The 21,352-nt window shown below is 37.6% G+C and overlaps 1 protein-coding gene across 8 annotated transcripts in view; it reads right to left on the bottom strand.

The window, feature by feature from the left end:
- Positions 1 to 21,352, bottom strand: part of LOC138751912 (leucine-rich repeat-containing protein 4C-like) — a 568,103-nt gene that overhangs the window by 165,428 nt on the left and 381,323 nt on the right. For 7 of the 8 annotated variants that reach the window (XR_011350273.1, XR_011350270.1, XM_069914885.1 and 4 more), the window contains one exon: positions 8,919 to 9,053. The exons of the other annotated variant lie outside the window; for it this stretch is intronic. The gene's annotated coding sequence lies outside the window, so the exon portion shown is untranslated. The remainder of the gene's footprint in view (positions 1 to 8,918; positions 9,054 to 21,352) is intronic. 8 annotated transcript variants of the gene reach the window in all.

Below are 21,352 nucleotides of genomic sequence, written 5' to 3'. Positions count from 1 at the left end.
TATGGATAAAACGGGGAAAAAAATTAACAGGAAGAACAAAGTAACCAAATTTATAATTAAATCAATGCAAGAAATGAAACTTTTGGATATATGGAGGAAACAAAACCCAAAAGAAAAGGAATACTCATACTACTCGGCTAGACATAAAACATACTCAAGAATAGACCTATTTTTGTTATCAGCTAGTATGCAGGATAGAGTAAGAAAAACAGAATATAAAGCGAGAATGCTATCGGACCATTCACCCTTAATATTGACAGTAAAGCTAGAGGACATCCCTCCAAGAATGTATAGATGGAGATTAAACCCCATGCTACTTAAAAGACAGGATTTTAGAGAATTTATTGAAAAACAATTAAAAATGTATTTTGAAGTAAATACGGAATCAGTGGAAGATAAGTTTATACTATGGGACGCAATGAAAGCATTCATTAGAGGGCAAATAATAAGTTATGTAACCAAGATGAAGAAGGACTATAATCAGGAAACGGAGCAGTTGGAAAGGGAAATAGTAAACATAGAAAAAAAATTAGCAATGAAGGAAGATACAACTAAAAGAAGAGAATTGGCGGATAAAAAAATAAAATATGAAACATTACAAACATATAAGGTAGAGAAGAATATAATGAAGACAAAACAGAAATATTATGAACTAGGTGAAAAAACGCACAAAATCCTAGCATGGCAGCTTAAGACAGAGCAAGCTAAGAAAATGGTATTGGCATCAAGGAAAAAAGACAAACAAATTACATATAACCCAAAAGAAATTAAGGAAAACTTTAGAGAATTATATGAACAATTATACCGAACTGAAAACGAAGGGAAAGAAGGGAAAATAGATGAATTTTTGACTAAAATTGAACTACCAAAACTACAAATAGAGGAACAAAATAAATTAACAGAACCATTTGGAACAGTAGAAATACAAGAGATAATTAAAAAATTACCAAATAATAAGACACCAGGAGAGGATAGATTTCCAATAGAATTCTACAAAACATTTAAAGACTTATTAATACTGCCCCTCCTGGATGTAATCAACCAGATTGATGAGACACAAAACTTACCAGATTCATGTAAAACAGCAATAATTACAGTAATACTAAAACAAGGGAAAGATCCACTCTCACCAGCGTCATATAGACCAATATCTTTACTAAACACAGATTATAAGATAATAGCTAAACTATTAGCAAACAGATTAACAGAACAGGTACCAAAAATGGTAAATTTAGACCAAACTGGATTTATCAAAAAAAGACGCACAACAGACAATATTTGTAAATTTATTAACTTAATTCATGCAGTAGAAGGAAATAAAGCACCTACAGTAGCAGTTGCTTTAGACGCAGAGAAGGCCTTCGACAGAGTAGAATGGAATTATTTGTTCAAAGTATTGCAAAAATTCAGATTACCGGAGAAGTATATTAATTGGATTAAAGCATTATATAAGGGACCGTTAGCGAAAGTGACAGTAAATGGACATGTATCAAAGCAATTTAACTTAAGCAGGTCAACGCGGCAGGGATGCCCACTATCACCTTTATTGTTTGCGCTAGCTATAGAACCACTAGCAGAATTGATAAGAATAGATAATAATATAAAAGGAATAAAAATAAAAGACAGGGAATATAAAATCAGTCTATTTGCGGATGATGTTATAGTGTACTTAACAGAACCAGAACTATCAATAAAAGAATTATATAAGAAATTGAAGGAATATGCAGAAGCGTCGGGTTACAAGATAAACGTAAATAAAAGTGAAGCAATGCCTATGAATAATGCGGATTTCTCAAAATTTAAGAAGGAATCTCCATTCAGATGGCAAATGCAGGCAATAAGATACCTAGGTGTACAAATAAACAAAAATCTAGGCCAATTATATAAACTCAATTACAATCCACTAATGAAAAAATTACAGGACGATTTAGAGCATTGGAAAGATCTACCACTAACACTGATAGGAAGGATAAACCGTATTAAAATGAACATTTTTCCGAGGATATTATACTTATTTCAGGCATTGCCAATACAACTGACAGAAAAATTCTTCAAAGAGTTAAAGAAAATAATAAGGAAATTTTTATGGAGAGGGGGGAAACCGAGGATAGCACTAGATAAATTAACAGAATGGTATAAACAAGGAGGCTTACAATTGCCAAACTTTAAAAATTATTATAGAGCCACACAATTAAGATACCTATCAGATTTTTATCAAACAAGGGAAAAACCAGACTGGACGAGATTAGAACTAGATAAAATAGGGGAAAAGATACCTGAACACTTATTATTTAAATGGGACGAAAAATTGGTACAACATAAAACTTCTCCAGTATTACATCATCTCCTCAATATTTGGAAGAAGATTCATGTAGAAAGAAATAAAACAAATTATCAATTACCAAAACTAATATTGACGCAAAATAAGCTACTCACTTTTACAATAGATAACCTTTCCTTTAGAGAATGGGAAAAAAAAAGGGATTAAAAGAATAGAAAATTGTTTTTCAGGAAGTAGATTCTTATCCTTTGAACAAATGAGAGATAAGTACAATATAACTGGAGATACAGCGCTGGCATATTACCAACTGAGATCCTACTTGAAAGAGAAATTAGGAAGCAATTTGAGTTTACCAGAGGGAAGTAACCTTTAATATGTGATTACAGATACAATGTTAATCAAAAGATTTATAACAAATATGTATATTAAACTGCAAGAAAAGGAGAATGAGGAAACAAATGGTAAAGCTAAACAAAAATGGGAACAAGATTTAAATATAAAGATAAAAAAGGAAACATGGGAGAAATTATGTTCTGGAACGATGAGAAATACAATAAATACGAGGCTACGTATGATACAATATAATTGGTTACACAGACTATACATTACACCGCAAAAGTTAAATAAATGGGACCCAACAGTATCTGATAGATGGTTTCGATGTAAAAAAAAATGGGAACAACAATTCATGCAATCTGGACATGTGAGAGAGTAGAAAAATTTTGGGATGATCTCAATCAGATATTAAATAAAATAACAGAAAACAATATACCAAAGAATCCAGAAATCTTTCTCCTAAGTAACATAAAAAACAAAGAATTTGGTATTGATTTGGAGGATGCACAAAAAAGATTTGTTAAGATAGCCCTAGCCGTAGCAAAAAAATGTATTATGTCAACCTGGAAATTGGAAGATAATTTGAAAATACAACAATGGTATATAGAAATGAATAAATGTATTCCATTAGAAAAAAATAACATATAGTTTAAGAAATAATATTGAAATATTTGAACAAGTATGGGAGCTTTACATTAAATACAATAGCGAAAACCTACCGGGGACAAACATTACCTAAGTTGATGGAAGGAGAAGGAAAGAAAAGAATGGACTCAGTAGAATTTCTGGTGTATTTTTGTTGAATGACAACATTGTCTGACTGGTTTAATGCAACCTAGATTGTATACCTAAAATGGATGAGGGGGGGGTGGTGGGGGGGTGGCTTGGGAGGAGGGAGGGGGGGGAGAAAAAGTCACTGTATATGTGTGAAAAAGAAAAAGTGTATATCATGGCTAATGTGATTTATGGTGTGAAAAATAAAAATAAAAAAATAATAAAAAAAAGTTCTTCATAGTCCACTTAAGAACTGATCTATCCTGGGCACACAACATCTCCTCACTTGTTAGGAAGGTACAATTATGACTGCACTTCCTGAGAAGACAGAAGTGGGAAAGGCTACCGGGCACCATTACGTCAACCTTCTACAGGAGCTGCATCACAGTGTGGTACAGTTGCTGTAGAGCATCAGATTGGAGGTGAATTCACAGGATTAACTGAGCAGCAGAGATGATAAATGAGGTCTCTCTCCCCCTCAGCCCACCTCCTCACATACCCATTGATTTGATTTACTGGGATCATTGTCTAAAAGGGGCTCGCAAAAAACATTGATGACCCATAATGCCCCCACCATGCCACCTTCTCCCATCACTATTCCTGTGGGAAGGAGATACAGGAGCATCAGAGTCTGAGAAACAGTTTATTCCCACGGGCAGTGTGACTGCTGAGCAGCTGATGATCAGAAACTATTTATAGTCATGTAATAAAACAGAAATGTAATATTGCACAAAATTGTCTTTACACTGCCATAAGGCAGACAAAGATTTACCATTAGCATTGCCTGGCACATCTTATAGACAGAGAAAGGGAAGTGAAGGAGATTCGCTTAAATTCACTGAGTGTCTGTGGGTTCAACACTGGCACTCCCACGGCCTTCGCAGCCACACGAGACTCCAGTTCAGTCCAAACCATCAGCAACATGAGCCCAGATCCAAACCTCTGACACAAAGAGAAAACCTTCAGTGCTCCAGTCCATTCAGGGTCCTTCTTGTTCTTAACACCCTCTTTAATCCTGGTTCTGACACCTGGTTCTCATAAGCCAGTCTCCAGCGGCCTGCAGACTGGTGTGAGTCCTTTGACCTCATTACCAACAACCCATAGCCGATGTGGTTCCTTCAGACACAGAGATCCTCGCTGATCTACCACAGTGGTCAACTTCCTTAAGGCTGTCTTCTTTTTTTTTCCCTTCTCAACGGGGAGTGTTCTCCCCATTATTGGTGCGCTGTACTGGTACACTGCTCCCCCAGAGTCTGCAACTCATGAGGCCGCTGTCAAGCACAGTCACTGTCTTCTTGGGTCCAGACCCTGTACTCGCAGTGTGTTATTATGCATGTAAATAAGAACGAAATTTCTCAGCATTCAATACACATGGTTGGGCTGAAACCAGAAGCGACATATGATGAGGGTTGTTGTTGGACATCAGTTGAAGCTGCTCAAGGAAAACCAAGTCGGTTATGTATTAAACCCATGTAAAGCCATTCTTCTTGAAAGAACAAGCATAACATGATGTCAAATGTGTCTAAATTAGTAAGAGAAAACTATAGTTCATAAGCATAGATAAGCTAAGTCCTGGCACACTGATGCAGTTTAGCAGTAATCTAGCCAATACTTTGAAAAGCTTCAAAGAGCGATTCAACATTTATTTTGAAGCTGGTGGGATGGGAGAGACTGATGGAAAACAGAAAATGTTTATGTTTCTGCACATGATGGGTGAATATGCCTTGGACATCTATAACAGTTTTTAAATTGATGAGACAACTTTCATGTTGGACACTGATGACAAAAATTAAGTATTTTGTTCCAAGTAAAGAAGCCACATTTGAGAGATTCAAGTTTTTCTCCTTTGACCAATACTTCACACACTGAGCAAGTCCTGTGAATTTGGAGATTTGAAAAATTCACTCATTAAAGACAGAATAGTTTGCAGAATCGTAGATAATGGACTTAGAGAAAGACTGCTGCGTGAGAAAGATTTAGCTCTGGAAAAGGCTGGGAATATGTGTAGGGCAGGCAGAGACCGCATGAGCACAAGCTAAGGAGCTGAACAAGATGGACACAACAGTTAAGTAGCAGCACAGAATAGTCTTAACAGTGCATGCAGTGAAAATGGAGAAGCAGAGGACCAGGAGTTTCCCAAAGCACTTCGTGCATTCACTACAGACTTGATGCTGGCAAAACAGAATGGATCGTTCCAGTGACTGAGACAGTAATTCCATTTAAGCTCAACACCAGAGCCCAGGAGAATTTGTTATCTATGGACGATTACAAGAGCCTCACTGTAAAGAGCAAGATTTATCCTGTGGAATTATAGTGACAGGCTACACTGGAGAGAACATTCCAGTAAAAGGGGGCTGTATGGTGACCTTCAAATACAAAAGGCAGCATCTAAAGTCACAGCTACTGATTGTAGAAAGGAGAATACAGCCAATATTAGGTCTGAGAGTATGTGAAGAGCTGGACCTGGTGAGAAGAGTTTTCATAATGGCTTCACAGATGAAAGATAAGCACACAACACTCATGGAAGGAAGGATAACTACACTGGAGAAGCAATACCTCAATGTACGGAGAGAATCAACCTCATTACGTGACATGAATGACAAACTGGAAAATGAGTTAGCAAATAAGGATGCCTTCTTACACCAGCTAGAAGACAAAAATAGACAGTTACAGGAATGTCTGGAACTTGCTGAAGCAAAACTGCAGCAATTATTGAAGTGAGCAGAAACGTTACCAGAAGTAGAAGCTGAACCTGCCCAGCAAATTCAGGTCTGTCAAAGGTTGAAGAGCAGCATGGCTGTGAAGAAGAACAAAATAAGCGACCGTCAGACACAATGGACAGATTGTTGACAGAGTCTAATGAGTGACTTTAGCTGTATCTAAAAGAAAGGGGATAAGAATATATCGAAACAAGAATCTGAACTCTTAAGAAAACAACTTGGAGTCTCTTCGTGATAAGGAATTGGAAAATGCAAACAATTTTCTTTCAATTACAAAGCTTAAAAGAGCTGCCATACAATTAGAAGAGGAACTGGCAGCTACGTTGCCCACTGCAGCAGCTATGGCCAAGATTGTGAAGCTTGAAGCCCATTGGAAAAACAGGAAAATATGAGAGTGAATAAATACAAGGATAAAAATGTGTAAGAAGTGGAGACAAAAGCTCCACCTCTGAAGCACCAGTGTGAAGAATGAGAATCAGTGCAAAAATTCATGGCAAATACCTCAGCTAAATTAGAAGGTACCATGAAGGAAATTCAGTGTTTACAAAATTGCACAAGAGGCAAAGAAGCATGCTTCATTACTCAAAAGGGAAAATCAGAGAAACAAATTGCAAGTGTCAGATTTTTCACAGCAGAATAGGGTGGTTTTGATGGAACGAGAAGATGCGCAAGGAAATCATATTTTATGTGAAGGTGAAGTTAGTTCTGCTGACATAGGTGGCTCCTCTGAAGTGATTGCTCAGCATCTGGTGACCTATTGTAAAGTTGAGGAACGGCAACAACAAAATCAACAGCTACTGGTGACTGTTCCTGAACTTGCCGATAAACAGGAACTTCTTCATGGATTTCTGATCTTCAGCTGAATCTTGTGGTTGCCCTGAATGAACATGAATGACTTTGTGAAGCCAGAAGTCATCAGATGCAACTGATGGAAAGAGGATGACCATGGAATGTAGATACTTTTGCTATGTAGACATAGTATTGTGTTTGTGTTTTTTTTTGCATGTAGATAAGAACTACATTTCTCAGCATGCAATGATCACAGTGGGCAGAAACCGGAAGTGACGTATGGCAGGCGTTCTCATTGGAAGTTGGTTGAAGCAGCTCAAGGAAGATAAAGTCGGTTAACTGTTAAACCCATGTAAAGTTGTTCTTCTTGAAAGAACAAGCATAACACGCAGGATTTTAAATGAAACACTGTTGTTTCATTTAACAGGACATTTAAAGCCTGTATGGAGCTGTTGGCAATAGGACAGGGCAGTAGGCCCCTTCGGGGGAGCGCTGTGTCTCTCCCAGGTCTGCATGAGTGGCAGCATGGTCATTTCAGCAGCTTTTGCAAGTCTGTCATTTTTTAGTACAAATCCTCCATGACTCTATTACTTATTTAACAATTGATCATTATTTTTAAAAATATGTGTATATACATACTATGCATATGAATTGTTTGTCTGTATGTGTGTTGTGGCTGTATGTATGCTTGCAGTGTTTTGCCCCAAGAACTGGAGAAGGCTGTTTCGTCAGGTTGTATTTGCACAATCGGAAGATAAATAAACTTAATCTTAAACTAAAACCAATGAATGGTTCTTTTTGTGAAGTTCCTTTGCACTTGCCTGGAAAGAGTTATTTTGAACATCTCCAGGTAAGAATGATCATTGAAATTATGTTGTGGAGAAAACACTGGAGGTGCACTTCATCCTCTATTTTATATGTCATCCATTAACACACGTCCATTGAGCTTACCTTCTGGATCTGGTCTACCTTTTACATTATTATAGTACATATGTTTAACACATGATGGAGGATAAAATTCCACTGTATAATGTTTCTAAATGTAAATGTGTTCTTAATGAAATCAAAATGATTTTTTTTTCAATTAAAACTGGCTGTCAGTCATTGCTACTCAAGTTTATTATACCCTTATTAGTCATAATTCCAAATAATATTTTTAACAACTGCTTGTTCCCTGGGCTTCCTGTAAAATAAATATGTTGTTAACACGCGGTACAGTTTTAGATCATCTAACTGGCACCACTAATTTCAGAGCAATGAAGAGTATCTGCAATGGGACCATCACACACAATGTAACCACTTCACCTCTCTAGAATCAAGTAGTCGAGAATATTGTTCTCTTTCTTAATTGTCACATAAAGGGAGCTCTTTCCACTGAGACGTACTGAAATTGATCTTGCCACAATATTTCACATTAGTGATCAACTGCAATGTGCTCTGAACTTTATTATTGTGAATACCATGAAGCACGGTCTCCAATGTATCTTTATTTCACAATAACAATGTAAGGTTCTTTGAATTTTTTTCAGTGTTTTCTGAGTTACTGAGACGATGTCAGAGTTTTAGCAAGCTGTTGATTCATTTTTTTGGGGGGGGGAAGAGAATTACATTGTTATATTATCTTAACCAACTCCTTGTCATATATGAAGGCTAATAATTTCCATTGAAACCCTTGGGATGATATAAAACAAATCACAGCAACCAGTTGGCTGGATATTTCAGATACCTGGAAATAACCATAATTTCAAATTAATGTATTCACCATTATATTACAGAAACATGCATATGATTTCAATATGTAAGCAAGAATTCAGCAACATTTCCACTGAATTGCCTTTGCTTAGCTCTGTCCTTGTTTTGAAATGAAAATAGAAAACTTTCTCAATCTCATGAATTGAGAACTGCCCTATACTTCATGGAATAGCGTCCCTTTTAATTTAGCTCATTAACGGAAGAGACTTAACTGATGCCCCACATGTCTGACACATCGTCTCTTTGAAATTCAATCAGTTTCATACCTCTTTTTTCTTATGTTTTCAGTCCCTTCACTTTGCACCACAGCTGCTTCCTTGAAATGTGGGTGGGAGCTCCAGATTTCCAATGGAAGACACTATCGCAACATCTTCAAATAACAGCAATACTGAATACACCCTCTGTCGGTTGAAAGAACTAAGTATGAGGAATAATACTCCAATATTAGGTCAATCCAGTGGTTTTCACTCAACAATATCAAGAAAAAGCAGAAGATATTCCTTCATGGGACTTAAACTGTTTAAAAGAATCGGTTAGTTCTGTTGCCAAAATGGAAGAAACATCATCTCTGTCACCCAAAAATGAAGTTTTGTTAACTGCAAATGACTGAAGTCTAAGGGATATTTTTAGATTTTCTGTTCCCATGGAAATAGTCCCTTTTCTGTGAAGCTACAATTTAAAATGTAACCACTTCTATCAAGTTGGTTTCTAAGCCAACTTCATTAACTGAAACTGGGTCAAATTAATCTGAAATTATATCATCATGTAATTCAGTTTGTTATAACAATTGTGCTTCCATCTAACGTTTCATTTTATTAAATGATCGCAGGTTACTCCTGTTGAAAACCAGTCTTCGTGCAGACAGTTTTTTTTAAACACAAGGAATGCATGGTCACAATTTAATATTTAATTTAGACATACATAACAGGCCCTTTCAGCCCACAAGCTTGTGTCACCCAATTGACCTCCTTAAAGGTCAATTGGGTGTAATTACGTCTTGATGGATAGAATGAAACTGGAACATCCAGAGGGAACCCACGCAGGCATGAGGAGAACGTACAAGCTCCTTACTGACAGTCGTTGGATTCGATTACAGTGCTAGCACTGTAACAGCATTGCACTAATTGCATCACTAACCATGCCTCCCCTATTTAAAAAAAAATTCTAATCCTGCCTCATTTTCTCAAAATTGGGAAGAAAATGCAATAGGAATTGGCCTCATTACGTTATGGAGCTGGTAAAAGAATGTACAGGACACATTATTAAATTGCAGAGAAACTTAAACAAAACTATCTCAAGGGCACTGTGTTCTAGTGACCTACCACTGAATGAGAACTCTGAATTCCTCTAACTGATCCCTCATGGAAATCTTCTGCTTCTTTTGGTGCGCTTTTAAGTATCTAGCCCCTATGGTCTTGTAATCATTATCTTAACCTCTCCCTATTTCTCTTCCATTCATACTCACTGCCCTAATGAATGATGACATACCTCAGTTTTTGTCTAATAATACTTGTGAGTAGCTTGGATGTTGTACCACATTGAAACTCAGTTTATAAATGCAAGTGGTTATTGCAACATAGTGTATCAATGTTGGATGGTCGCATGGTTGCTACAAAAAAACACTAGCTTGGTCACATTTGGAATATCATTTGCAGTTCATGCAACCTTGTTTGGCTGTTGCATTTTGTTCATTTTGTCCAGCATCTACAGATTTTCTTGTTTAACTCCAGTGGATTTAAACCTTTGGGATATCCTAAATTACAAGTCTTCCCTTTTTTTTTATACAATTGTAACACACCATATCCCGTGTAGTTTGATCCTGACAAAATGCAACATTTATTGCTGTGAAAGCAGGATCACTGTGTCTCTAGCTCAGGAGTGGCCAAACCATTTTGGTTGTGGGCCACAAACAGAAAAAAAAATAAGGAGTCACAGGAGAAACAAAATTAAGCCTGGCAGTTTTTAACCAGTTACAGTGCATTTTCTGATTTTAGACCAGAAAACCCCTGTGCCATTGAAAATTCATTTTCTATGACATTACTGAACAGTTTAACTGGTAACATTAGTTCATTGATATGTTCACATATTACAATAGGCATTTCTGTATCTACTGCTCTTAAATTTAATTTAAATATATACAATAAAATTCAAACAGCAAGCAAAATAAAAAGCTGAGTGCAAAATAAGAACAGGAGAAAAGATGATGAAAGGGACAAGGCCGTCTCCAACCTTCCTCCACAACTCTCAGTGAATACAGTCCATGTACCAAGTGTCCACCTTATTGATTATGATGCAATGCATAAATCAATGCGTAGATAGGCTATTAAAGTTAACAGATTCTTTGCAAATCAAACAAACATACTTCCCCTTAACTTCCATACAATGTATTCATTTTCCCACCGAGTCCGAAATTTTAACGCTATCTTGCTATTTTCCCTCTTTTCGGTTCCGCCATGTTTAATCAACTGAGGTTAAAAAAAAATTTGCTGAGGTAAACATTTTCTTTGAAGAGTAACATTGAACTGTCAGTCTAGTAGTTGTTCAAAGTGGCAGTGACATCTAGTGTTGAAACTAAGAAGTGCAATGAACGTTAGAGGCTATGTTCTAATGTGCCTTATTCCATTTTATTTTTAAAATTCAAATGGGGCCACTGTAAAATGGACAATGGGCTGCAATTAGCCCAAGGGCTATAGTTTAGCCACCTTGCTCTCATCCATCCTTTCAATATGATTCCCTCCCAATATTCTGCACAAACCACTTTTTCTGTTATTAGCCTTGCCAGGTATTTCAGAGTGTGTGCGAAGATGACGCAGTGTTTAGTCCTTCAGACCTACACAACAGTTAGTTATGTCGAGAATTTGCATATGTCTCATCCTATTCTCAATCTGTTCAGGCTTTGCTGAGCGCATTGACACCAACTATTGCTCACTTTATCTGGTTCTCCATTAAATAATGGTTGCTTATATATCCCTGATTGGTAACACTATATGCTTTATACAATTATATAGTATATTGCAATTTATCCCCACAATATTTAATAAAGTATTAAAGATGCAAGAATTATAAGATAAAAGTAGAAAACGTGGGAAATGTTCAGAGAGATAAAAGAGCCAATATTTAATCTTTCAACAAGAAAGAGAAGTTAAACTAGTCTTAAGATGCAGTCTTAAGATCCAGAGAAAGGTGTGGAGAGAATGGGAATGGCAGTGAATGATTAAAGAGATTAATGAATAAAGAGATGACAGTAAAGGCAAAAGTGGACAAGACCAAAAAGCCCATCAGAAATAAGGCAGCTCCATCACTACCCTCATTTGACAGCTCCACACTGAAATGTCAGCATCAATTTGCAGGAGTACCAGTTTCTGAAGTGGGTGGTGAATCTATAAATATCTGACTCAGAGGTGAGAGAGCACCCACTAAGGAAAGGCTGGCATGTACTACAGAGTCTGGCTGATGTCATGGGAATGATCATTGAAACAATGCTAAGTGGCCTGCTGATTTTTGTTATATAAAAAAAAATTCAGATTTCTAAATTTCTGCATGGTAAATATGCAATTCTCAAGTGATTTATATATTTTCTTCAATGTCAAATTAAATGCTATACAATATACAGTAAAACTCATTATCCCAAATTAAAGCAACCGGTAGCCTCAAGCTATCAGCAAAAATCAAATCATCGAAAATAGGTAGAACATACAGAAATTTAAAATTGGGAAGCCTTGCCATTGATTCACCAATTGCACATCACTCAATCTCAAGCATATGGAAAATTCATTTATTCGGCATCTACCAATCTCCAGTGCTCATGAATACTAGAGGATTTAGTGTATTTATGTAATTATGAAATAGATAATGGTAAATATGACTTTCATGACCAATGATGTTAAATGTACTGCTATTGATATCAAGTTGGGATGTAAGTAAATGTGGCATCATGGGAACTTTGAAAATTTGAAGCTTATGGCAATCGCAGGGAAAAGCTCTCTCAAAATCGATTGTTGGGGGTCAAGCTTCTTAGCCCCATAGTATCACTTCTGTAGGTTAATGTACAAGTCCAACCACCTCCATCTGCTTGATGAATGACCTTCATTATATTGTGATCATTGAGATCTTCAAGAATTTTGGATGGCAAGAATCAAAAGAAATTGGGTTCAGGCAAAAAAAAATTGGAGTTGAGCTACAAGATTAATTATAAATTGTTGAGTACAGTAAAAGTCTGAAAATCCAGATGCCTGAAACCCTGACCACTCAAGAATTCATACTCTCGAAAACTCTCAAACGTCTTAAGATTTAGTGGGCTTTTGTGTGCGTGAGTACATGCCTATGCACCACAGATGAACAGAGGTCATAGAAATGAACAAATAAATATTTATTTGCTTTTTTGGTACTTTGTCATTTATACAAAAAAAATGTTTCATTAATAAACTATCAAAATTGACCTGTTTATCTTTTCTTTATTCTCTTTCAAATTTTAATTTTAAAAGTACTTCCCAAGGATCCAGAAAATCTGAGCTGACCCAATCGGCGAGCAATCCGAATGTTAGGACTTTTAGCTCTGCTTAGTGGGTGTACCTCTTTACTATCTTCTTCAGCATGATGCTGAAACAAGCCATGAAAGACCTCAACAATGAAGACGGTGTTTACATCTGCTACCTCACGGATGGCAGTCTCTTCAAACTGAGGCGCCTGCAAGCTCACACCAAGACACAAGAGCAACTTGTCCATGAACTACTCTTTGCAGACAATGCCGCTTTAGTTGCCCATTCAGAGCCAGCTCTCCAGTGCATGACGTCCTGTTTTGCGGAAACTGCCAAAATGTTTGGCCTGGAAGTCAGCCTGAAGAAAACTAAGCTCCTCCATCAGCCAGCTCCTCACCATGACCACCAGCCCCCCCACATCTCCATCAGGCACACAGAACTCAAAACGGTCAACCAGTTTACCTACCTCGGCTGCACCATTTCATTTGATGCAAGGATTGACAAAGAGATAGACAACAGACTCGCCAAGGCAAATAATGCCTTTGGAAGACTACACAAAAGCATCTGGGAAAACAACAACCTGAAAAAACACACAAAGATCAGCGTGTACAGAGCCGTTGTCATACCCACGCTCCTGTTCAGCTCCAAATCATGGGTCCTCTACCGGCATCACCTACGGCTCCTAGAACGCTTCCATCAGTGCTGTCTCCGCTCCATCCTCAACATTCATTGGAATGACTTCATCACCAATGTTGAAGTACTCGAACTGGCAGAGTCCGCAAGCATCGAATCCATGCTGCTGAAGACCCAACTGCGCTGGGTGGGTCACGTCTCCAGAATGGAGGACCATCGCCTTCCAAAGATCGTGTTCTATGGCGAACTCTCCACTGGCCACCGAGACAAAGGTGCACCAAAGAAGAGGTACAAGGACTGCTTAAAGAAATCTCTTGGTACCTGCCACATTGACCACCGCCAGTGGGCTGATATTGCCTCCAACCATGCATCTTGGTGCCTCACAGTTCGGCAGGCAGCAACCTCCTTTGAAGAAGCCCACAGAGCCCACCTCACTGACAAAAGACAAAGGAGGAAAAACCCAACACCCAACCCCAACCAACCAATTTTCCCTTGCAACCGCACCTGCCTGTCCCGCATCGGACTTGTCAGTCACCAATGAGCCTGCAGCAGACGTGGACATTACCCCTCCATAAATCTTCGTCCGCGAAGCCAAGGCAAAGAAAGAGTGGGTGTACATCAATTATTACTCACTTTATAATGCTTGCAGTTAAAATAAAATAGTTGCTTAGAAATGTATCTCTGATTGGTAACACTTAATCCCTTATACAATAGCATAATGCACTGCAATTACCTCTAGAATCCAGCTCCATTGATTTCAATAGAATAAATTCAGGAAGTTTAGTACAATATATTATGTGCAACACTACCGACAGGCAGTGCATGACATGATGTCAGATACTGGAGGACCAGCATCATGAGTCATCACCTTCTGACAATAAGAAACAGGCCATAAAGGAAGGGTGGCAATGATGCACCCATTGGAGAAAAGGCTGTTTGAATTTCCCATCAGATTAAAAGCTATAAACAATAAATTTTGTAATCAAATAAATCATAATAAACCAGCTTATTTGTGTTCATCTTCACCACTTTCAGAATTAATTTGATGTGTGATCGACAAACACTGACCCACCCTTGGTGACTCGGAACAGAATAATCCACAATGTGGCTGCGATTTTGATTAAGATGACTCTTCCATTGAAAAGGAAGTCACTCTTGCAAATAAATGAAATTTGAATTGCAAGCATCTTTCAGGGAATTTGCTTGGATGAAGCAGCAGCCTAGAAATGGTATTCATTAATGAAGATTAGCAAAACGATTATAAAAATGGGTAGATTTAATTGACTGTTGATTGGGTTTTAATCTATTGCGAGCCTGTCTTGTAAAAATTGCACTGAAAATTCAAAATTGATCTTGTCTTTATTCATAAATGAACCATACACTCAAACCGATTTTTTTTGTCTGATAAAGGCTGACCTTGAGTTGATAAAAGAAATCATCATTAATCTGTATTTGAAACATCCTTTTGTTTCCATTAAACCATTGAAACTTTCTTTGCATAAACTAAACCGATGTGAATTATTCACTCAGAGAATGATTTGATATCAGATTCTCAGTGAGAATTGCACCATCAAATGTACACATAGCTAAGGCAAACAAAATTGTTTTAATCAAAGCAGCTCCATTTATGAGGAAGAAGGAACATCAGGGGATGTTAAAATGGTTAGATAGGACAAGGGAAAGTTTGCATGCAGCATATATATTAACTCAGATCAATGGGACAAATGGTATGATTGCATTGTGTGCTCTGCATAATTCTTATGTTACGCACCCAGGGGACCCGAAAACTCAGCAGCAATAGAAATTCACCAAGACAAATGGCTACTTAAATAAAAGTTGTTTTTAATTTTCTTTAAACATAAAAGGAGCATCAAACTTTAACTTATCACTATTAACCCCCTTCTAATTCTAAACATGTGTAGGTAATGTGTATATGTACAGGAAAGTTCTTTGTGTTAACAGTTCAATCATTCACTTCTCCAAGTTCACCGGTGTCAAGTAATTCTTATACTATGCACAGAATTTAACAATTATGAATTTTCACCAAGTTCTGGTGCTTAAAGGTAAATGGTTACCACTCAGGGAGGTTCTCGTTGGTTTCAGAGAGATATTTGTTGCTCATTGGATACACACACACACACACACACACACACACACACACACACACACACACACACACACACACACACACACACACACACACACACACACACACACACACACACACACACACACACATACACAAACTGATTTCCTTCAATCAGCCACTTCAATGACTTGCCGAAGAAACTTGCCCTATGATGGGTTTTCCAAATGATAACCTCTTCTTCCAGATCACCACAGAATTCCTCTCGTTTCCCTTATTTCAGGAGAAACGCTCTAGCCAGCCATTTCCTCTTGTAAGGACTACAAGGGTTTTCAACAGGCTGAACTCAGAACTCTCAACCAGTCTTCAAAATGGGGGTATCAACAAGCTGCCAGCTTGCCATGATGCAACCTCTAAAAGCCACTGCAGAACTCAGTTCTCTCTAAGAGAAATCTTATTTGTTCTTTCCTCTCTCTCTGCTTGTAAAAACCAGAACTTCTTGCAGGGCGAATGCAATCCTTAAAAGATCTTGTCAGCCTTTGAGCCTGGACTCTCTATTTCCACCTGCTTTTGAAATTCCTTCCAAAGGAGTTCCATCGTCTTTTCCAAAGCCACTGGTGCCCAATGGAATGTGAAGTGTAAGCATCTCTTTGTGAAGAGACCTACGTGAACCCCCCTCCCCCCACAATCTATCTCTTTTAAAAACATATTTATATAAAATATATCTGTAACGTTTGGTAAAATATTTTGGGGCTGCAATAATAATCTCTCAGTTTGAGTCACATTTATTTCCATTGGAATATTTGGTAAAACCAGTATGACAGTTGTTTATACTCAGGCATGATTTTACGTATCAGACAAACCAAGTTTTTAACAAGATTTACAAGTCAATTAAACATTTAGTATCTGTATTCCCTTAATTACCTTGCGATACATCAGTAATATAGCATTCTTTGATCAAGATTCAAGATTATTTGTCATATTTCACCAAATTTCTTTTGGGCAGACAAAGATTTGCTATCAGCAGAAATTGCCCAGCAATCCTTACAATCAGAGAAAGAGAAGCAAAAGGGAGTCCCTTCAGAGCCACTGAGTATCTGTGGATTCACATCAAGTACTCCCACACCTTCTGCACCCACACAGATTCCAGTCCAAACCATTGGCAACCCAAGCTCCAGATCCGATCCTCCAACACGATCAGGAAATATTGTATGCCCTCTTGTATTCTGGTTCCAATACCTGGTACCCCTTCAGCCAGTCTTGAGACAGTCTACAGTTGCCTTGCCTGGTTCCTCGCCTTGAGTCACCAATAGCCTGTGTGTTCCTCAGCCAGCAGACCCTCTCACTGGTCTGCTGCCGAGGTCACCATCCCATGGGTTGTCTCCACTGCTTCTTCTTCTCAAACATAGGGGGAGGGTGTAGGTCTCTCCGTTTTCTGATGCCAGCCCACTGCTCCCCCTGAGTCTGCAACCCCATGTATATAGACTCCACGGTTGTAGGATTCCAAAATAAAACACCCTCTGCTGCTTTAATAGGGAAACAGGATACAAAGGATTTTTTTGGGTGCTGTTAGTTTTCTTGAGAGGAAAACCATTGCTTGTTTCATCATTATCCATTCTCTGAATCTTCTGCCTGCTCCTAATGACCCTTCCCCTAATTTCCTGCCTTTTATACTTTTCCTGTGATTTTTCACATTTGTATTTTTGTTGAATTATTTACCAAATTTCATTATTAAAAGCTGTAAAGTACCTTTCTTTTACAATCATCTCTGGAGGAGCAATCCTGATAGATTACCATGATACAAATCAGCCATTCTCAAGGGGGCTGCACCTCAGGACATTTATGTGTGTGTGGGGTGGGGGAGGTCATAGACTAAAATCATAAAATATTTTTATGCTTTTTATGTAGTCATTAGGAGAGAAGTGCATAAGAAAACAATTAAACTTGACCGCTTCACAGGGAAAGGGCCCATAAACTTTGAACAGAGTCCCAAGGGAACAATAGCCAACAAAAGGCTGATAGAAATAATTGCACACTTTGATTACTTACTCATCAACCTGTCAGATATTATTGGTTCTATCAAAATTCTCCATCATTGTCATGCTGTAGTGTTCTTTGGTCTAAAAGACCTGGACCATCCTGAACTTAGCAATCCCCTAAATGGGCTTTCATCAACAAATTGTGACCAACAGGATGTACAGAGTACAATTTGTATGGCAGAATCAGACACAATATCTCTACATTTCAGGAAGAATATTTTCACCAATATCCAGCAATAATTGGATCACCAACAAAATCAATGGCAAAATTGCTAGTGGTGTTGAAGTCACACTGGGCATGAACTTTAATGTTCTTTCAAGATAAACTTGAATATATTATGTGGGATCTCAGTTTGCCATCTCTATATTCATAATGAAGTTGAGTGTTTTTTTATTATTTTAAAATGATGTGGTATCTTGCCAGTGAGCAGTTGGCAAAGATGCAAGGCTTCACAACGATTCTTAGGTTGAGAATACACTAATCACCTTGTGAGACCTACAGTGACTCAGGGATGTGCAGGTGTCAAAAAGAACTCCACTCCCTCCATCATCTGCCATGTCACCATGCACTCTGTGAGGCTCTGGTTTCTCTAAGAAAGAATATACTTACAATAAAGGGAGACTATCAAAGGTTCACTGGATTAATTAATTGCATAAGGAATTATCCTATGATAAGGGACGAAAGAGATAGGAACTGAATTCTCTTAGAGCTGGAAGAATGAGAAGTGGTGGGATGCATGGGAGATGTCGTTTATTGTGGAGAAGTGTGAAGTTTTATGTTTGGTTAGGACGAATGAGGAAATAAAGATCAAAGAATATGGTTTATAAAGGAGTAGAGGGCATAGCTACCTGAGGCATGTGAGTGCATGTCATTAACTATGCTCTCAACCAGTTCTCTCACATTTAATTAGACATACACAATGCTAGATACCATCAGAGTGTGATGGAAAGGAAGTCTTGACGAACCTTCATAAAATACAAACAAGTTCAGCCTCAGCTGAAGTATTATGTTTATTTCTGTTTTCCTCAATCCAGGAAGGAGAGGACTGCAAAGGTCAAAAGGAGGCCTAAATTAATGCTTCCAGGGATAGAGAACTGCACATGCACGGATAGACTGGAGATGTTGGAAGATTGTTGGAGAAGTTGCAAATTTTGGAGGTTTTTAAAATGGTAATGTGATAGAACAGAGTAGATAGTTGGAGGCTGTTCCTCTTGGTGGAGGATTCAAGGGCTAGAGGTCACAGTTATAAAATAAAAATGAATTCATAATGGCATCAGGAATGTGCAGTATGGTTAGATCTGGAGATCTAACCTGCAGATATGAGAGAAGTAGGCTTCTTAAGGAGAAGTGGCTTAATATATATGAAAAATTTAGAAGGCTATGCAAAAAGGGCTGGGGATGGGGGAGTAGAACATGCCATTCAATAGTACAACTTCCAATCTGCATTTGGTGTTCACAATATGACTCCTCCAACTTTATAGAAATCAAATGTAGATAATTTTCCAAGCAATTAATACAGTTATATTTTCAATAACTGGATAATATCTGGTACAGAGCTCCCTGGATTGATACAACAGTGTATTCACATGAAGTGTTAAAGATGCACGTTGGTTCCCTATTGACAGAAGATTGTTCAGCTTTGAAAGTCAGCTTCATGGTGTGTTTACAATTTGTCATATGTATAGTAGGAGGTAAAATTTGAAGTATCACAAGCCAATCCAATCCAGATTGGAGTAAACATTCAGTTTTATCATGGACAAAACTTCTGAAATCTTACTTGGTTACACTTGAAAGTGGAAATCGATTGAGAGTGAATATGCTGGTGATTTGTATGGAAATTACTAACATCTTCTTTGCAGGTCAGTGTATTGCTGCACAAAAGATAGGACTGTACAAAATGTCTGACTTCCCGGTCCATCACTGGACTCAATAGTGAATGCTCCATTGTGGAGAGCTGAAGAGCTGGCTGAGCTTTGTTGAAGGACACAAAACTTTGTCAGAGATAGCACAGTCTTATATCGTCAACCTGCATTGTAAAGGCGATTGAAATTAATTTTTTAATTTGAATTGATACTATTTTAATTAATCAGGTAAGTGGATTTTATTTTCTAAAATTGGTTTAGACTTTACCTACTATTTAAATGTAAGTTTAATTCTGATTATCAGAGATATTTTGAAACAGTTAAGACATTTGACACAAAGAACTGTCAAAAGGTCATCAGTGGTCCAGGGGCAGGGCCTTAGGATCTGCCACATGAGGCCTTGTCCCTCTACTTTTCAAAACAGCAAGGCCTGGGGCTTGACTGGATTTTCAGGGCCTCAAAATGACAATAAGGTTGCAGAAATTGGTCTGGCTGTGGTTTCCTCACTTGCCAATACTTACCTCATACTTTTGGCATGGCAAAAAATGCTTCTTTAAATTGAAGATTTAAAGTTATTGTTTTGCAAAAAGATTTTAAGACTTTGTGTGGAGAAATTTGAATTTAATTATTCTCACCAAATGCATGGAAGACTATCATGAGGCAATTCTACTTGCCTCCTTCATGTTCAGGTCCAGTGATTCCAATGGAATAATATCTGAATAAACAAAGGACAGTGGAACTTTATCTGACCCTGTTGCACATGCTAAAGGACACATTTATTCCTCATTGCATAATTCTGAGTCAGTTTTCAGTGGGAATATATTGTGCGAAAATACAATTGCAATCTAACAAAAACAAGTGCCTTAGATGGGCCAAATTTAATTTTCTGTTTCTTGGCATTTGTTTTACATCCATCAAAGGAACAGAGCCTGCAAATTTGGCTCAAATCCTGTCCATTTATTAATAAACAAATAAGCTGGGTGTACTCCAGTTACATTGTACACAAATGAACAACTATCTAATTTCTTTAAATTTGAAAGTGGACCAAGTTGAAGTCCAAAAATAAAAAAGAAAAAAAAAACCTGACAATTCTAGAAATGTAAAATAATAAGAAAATGCTCAACATTGTCAGAGAGCAATTGTGGTTGAGAAACAGCAGTAATCCATTCAAGATGATGAACCTTCTTCAGACACACTAGAACTTAATGTAAAGTGACTCCCAACATAAAGGTGCCACATTATTTCATTGGTCAATATTCTTACATATTGATTTATTTTCCCTCCATTCAATACGTGTTATGATAATGTTCAGTTGAAAGCAAAACAAGTTGTTGATATTTTATACAACATACAGAATATTCAACCAAGAACGTTAACTGTTCCTTCTGCAGAGTTGCTGCCAGGCTTGTTCAGTATTTCCTAAATTTTTCTGGCTTTATCTGAAGGTTAAAAAATTAAGCAGGCAACAACAGATTCTGCCACTGAGTACTTTGTATTCCAAACAAAAGCACATTTCCACACTCCAGGATTCATCCCTACTTCCTACAAAGGTATCAATATACTACTCAGGCAGTTGGGGTTGTCTATTTGATTTCCTCCTT

This window comes from Narcine bancroftii, chromosome 1 (genome assembly GCF_036971445.1).
Source record: "Narcine bancroftii isolate sNarBan1 chromosome 1, sNarBan1.hap1, whole genome shotgun sequence".
Classification (NCBI taxonomy): Eukaryota; Metazoa; Chordata; class Chondrichthyes; order Torpediniformes; family Narcinidae; genus Narcine; species Narcine bancroftii.
Note: the sequence above shows the minus strand (reverse complement) of the source record. Positions and strands in the feature narration are given on the sequence as shown.